Source organism: Lactuca virosa, chromosome 8, assembly GCF_052849685.1.
Source record: "Lactuca virosa cultivar CGN04683 chromosome 8, Lactuca_virosa_CGN04683_v6, whole genome shotgun sequence".
In the NCBI taxonomy this organism is placed as follows: Eukaryota; Viridiplantae; Streptophyta; class Magnoliopsida; order Asterales; family Asteraceae; genus Lactuca; species Lactuca virosa.
Genome location: NC_136433.1, coordinates 268644737 through 268648989, shown reverse-complemented (window position 1 = coordinate 268648989; position 4253 = coordinate 268644737). Strand labels below are relative to the sequence as shown.

The following is a 4253-nucleotide window of genomic DNA, read 5'->3' as shown; positions in this document are numbered from 1 at the left end:
AAAACCCCAAAAAGTTGCATACCACAGGGACCGTTTTTGCAATTTTGTCTAGAGTAAATTACACGAATGGTCCCTATGGTTTGGGTAATTTGCACATTTGGTCATTAACTTATTTTTATAACTCGGAAGGTCCCTACAGTTTGTTTTTGTTGCGCGTTTGGTCCCTGTCTTACCTAAAAAGACTATTTTGCCCTTGATTTTTTAATTTATTTAAATAAGGTGGGGTAGGTAAGGTAAGGTGAGGTGAGGTGGAAGTGGGGTTGGATTTGTGTTTATTTAAATAAATTAAAAAATCAAGGGCAAAATAGTCTTTTTAAGCAAAATATGGATCAAACGTGCAACAAAAACAAATAGTAAAAACCTTCCGAGTTAAAAAATAAAGTTAGGGACCAAACATGCAAATTACCAAAAACTATAGGCATAATTTACTCAATATTTTATCTCCCCATCATGCATCCCCCACTATTAATTGGCCTTCATTTTCAACTCTTTAACGTGTGTCGTTGATGCCTCGTTTTTCTAGCAGTGAGCACCACCACGAAAATGTGATGCAGCAAATAAGTGATAGCGACACGAAAATGTTTAAAACTCAAAAGTAGAAGTTATATTCAATTGAAATGCTTTTAAACGACTTCATAGAACCATATATACAAGGTGAAAGTGAAATCTGCATGTATGACCAAATTTTGGTAACTTATAATGGGCAATATATGACTAAAATTAACCTCCTAAATACTCTTTTGAAAATAGAAATTAATAAGGAAATCGTACAGTAGTAGCACATAAATTTGGGTTAAATTTCATGAAGAATATAGAACCTCCAAGACATAGTTCGTACATGGACTAAAAGATAGAACCATAGTTGCTTGTCGATGTCTTCTTCTAGTCTTCTAGATGAATGGTGAAACCGTCTAATTTTAATTTTTTAAACATGTTTGAGTATCTAATCGAAATTAACTAATGATGTCAATGTTTGTGTTTATACTGATATTACGTGAAAAACATATATATATTCTTTTAATAATAAAAATAAAAATAAAAATTTGAATAATGATGTATCACTGTTTGTGTTTATAATGATATATTATGTAAAACACATATTTTTTTAATAAGATAATGAATAATATAGTAATAAAATAATTAAGTTCAGATAAAAAAAATTTCATTTTCAGTATAAACCTTTTATATAATTAAAAATGTTAAAAAGAAAACCAATATTAACATTTTAAAGAGGGATATTGATCATTAGAGGCTAATATACCATTTCCAAAAAAAATATGAGCCAAAATCATCACTCTAGTTATTTTGTTGGATATGAGTAGCATTGGCATGTTTGATGCTTTGGATAAGATAAAGATATTCAAGTGGAAAATTTCCCACTTGTCGTAGTTTTCCACCTTTGGAAGAGTCGAGCTCGTTATCTCTTATATAATGTGATTGATATTGTCCAGTGAACTGTTCAAGTTTTCATAATTCAACCTTTTAATGTTTGGGATAGAACTTTTTGTCTAAAGTTATCATTTCATAATTTGTTACCCAATTATTCGCGACTCTTGATCAGTCACTTAAGAAGCTCAGAAAAATATCGTCTGAAGTAGGTAAGTTTAATTGAAGAGTGTGGACCATAGAATTGAACACCGATGAAGACAGTTTTACTTTTGTCATGCAAATTCTTCAAATTTAAAGATAACCTATTAAATTTGCATATGATTGCCCCAGGAAATTTACATTAAGAAAGATAAAAATATATATATATATATTCAAGATGATGATAGATCCAAATACGTACTGATAGTGTTTTAACAAAGCACTTGTCTTTGTTGGAACATTACCTTGCACAGGATCAAAGTCGTCAAACACACATACATATACGCAGTAAAAGCAAAAACAAAAGATCTCAAGGTGGGACAATTTTCTATGTATTACTCATACTCTAGAAAATAGAAAATACACCCTATTTTATACTAAGAAAATGCTAAAACTAGCTAACTTAATTTCCCACGTAGTCCTTGCCAAACTGAAGCCATAATTAAGCCTCTTATTTTCCACCAGACTCGGGTCTACAAATTGGACCCAAATGACCAATTCAAACCCATCAAGATTACCCAATTAACAGTCTTGCTCAAAAAAATGAGCTCTCTAATGTGTCCTTAGATATGGAAAGAAACGCATCCATCTATTTAGCAGGAAGAGACAAACCAATTTCAATATCAACTGGCGAATCTTTGCAAGCATTAACAGAAATCGAACCATTGTAATCTATCGATATGGTCTCATGTTTTTTCGGCTTCCCCCATCCAAAATCCACATCGTAGATCTTGGTCTTTGGTGTTCCCGACACCCCAGTTGTTGGCACCGAGTCGTAGGCTCTTTCAAGCCATGTCTCCGCATCTTTAAACATTCCATACTTATTTTTTATCGTTTCACTTAAAGACTTTCCAAGTAATTCAGCAGCAATATAAAATCCTCTCTCGCTTGTTAACAATGTGCTTGTTGTTGATGTAAAACATGGTCCGACACAATTACCGAAGTAAGTTTGAGGAACTGGTGGGTCCATACGTGACCTCCAATCGACAGCACATAAAAGCCTTTCTAGATCATCGTCGCTTTTCTTCTCACCCACATGATCAACACGTGATTTGGCTAAGCAACTCCATACAAAAGCACATGCCACCGAAAAAGATGATATGTATTCAAGTGTTGGTAGTTGAGTTGATAAGTTTTTCTTTAAGCGATTGATGTGAGCTTGTGTCAAGACAATAGTGGCTCGAACTTTATCTGTTTGGGTAACAAGCTGATGAGGCTGGTATTCAGTATCAATAGCTTCAAGCCCCGGTTGACTCATGTATATTTCATCTAAGGAGATTGGGTATTCGATCACTCTATCATAAAAAGGTAAAGATCCACTAGCTAAGTATAACTCATCTGTACCATGTCTAGCTATGGATGTCCACGCCTTTAGGAAATTAGACCTTGTGCTAGCATCACAAAGAGAGTGGTGGTTCGAGAGACCAATCGAGATACCTGCGTTGGGAAAAAGTGTAACTTGTACACAAAAAAGTGGGATTGAAACATAGTCGGATACTTTTGTCACACGTCCCAAACTAGGTACGAGTTGATAAAACATGTCACAGTTACGAGGATGGTTCCCTGTAAGATCGTTGAAATCAAGACTACACTCGGCAAAACTAACAGCAACAGAGTCGCCCTCTATGTAACGAATTTCGGGGTTTTTAACTTTTTTTTCAACACATGGATTAAGAAACACGATTAAGTTTCCTGCAAATGGGAAGAAGTGCTGAAGAGTGATGGATAATGAGTGGTTAAGGTTTGGGGCAACTGTTTCCAAGAAATGTTCTCTAGAGTGAGGGAACTCGTAAAAGAAAACCTGGTGGATGGGGAAGAAGATTAGCCATATCATGTCGAAGAAAGTAAGCGGGAGAGACCTCTCTCTGACGGTTGCAGGTGGCGGAGATACACGGCAGCTCTCGAGAACAGTCGACATAGCGGTTGTAGGGTTGGTTTGAATTGAGTGGTTTGGTTTATGACTCGTTTTTACCTGAAGGGTTTTTATAACCACAAGATTACCAATCAGGAGGAAAGGTACGTTAAATCAAAATAAGACCACTGCTGTTTTTATCATGAGTCTATGAAAGTTGCACCCAATAGTACCAAATTGAGACCTTCTGGTGGCACCCATACATGGTGGATTAGGTGAGAAAAATAATTTTGACGTGGTTCAAATGTGGCTCTCACAAATTCAAATTCTCCTTTATATCTAAAAAGTTGAATAAAATTTTATAAATGTCCCTATGGTTTTCAAAAAGTGGCACATTAAGGAAATCTTTAGAAAACACTACACTAATGGTCCTTTTTGTTTCAAATTTTGCATGGGTGGTCCCCAAGGTTTCATTTTGTTACAAATTTGATCTAAAATTACTATTTTGACCACGACTAAATATTTTACTGATTTTTATTTTTTATATTTTAATTTAAATTAATTAATAAATGGCCCCTCCTTTGTTAAAACCATTCCTTCTTAAAGATCAAGATGGTCACCATGTCTCCAGACCCCGATGCAGAACCACCTACCGGTCATCGCTCTATGATATCTCTGATCACCACCGCCACTCTTTGGTATCACCTCCAGCATTCTCTATTCCATGTGTTCCTATATAGATCAATGATGTAACCATGTAGGGTTAAGCCCTAGATCTAGTTTTCCAAGAGGTACCGACTAGATTTTATCGTTG

At 35.2% G+C, this 4253-nt stretch overlaps 1 pseudogene; it reads right to left on the bottom strand.

The window, feature by feature from the left end:
• Positions 1–1737: 1737 nt before the first annotated feature.
• Positions 1738–3733, bottom strand: LOC145129657 (malonyl-coenzyme A:anthocyanin 3-O-glucoside-6''-O-malonyltransferase pseudogene; annotated as a pseudogene).
• Positions 3734–4253: the final 520 nt, after the last annotated feature.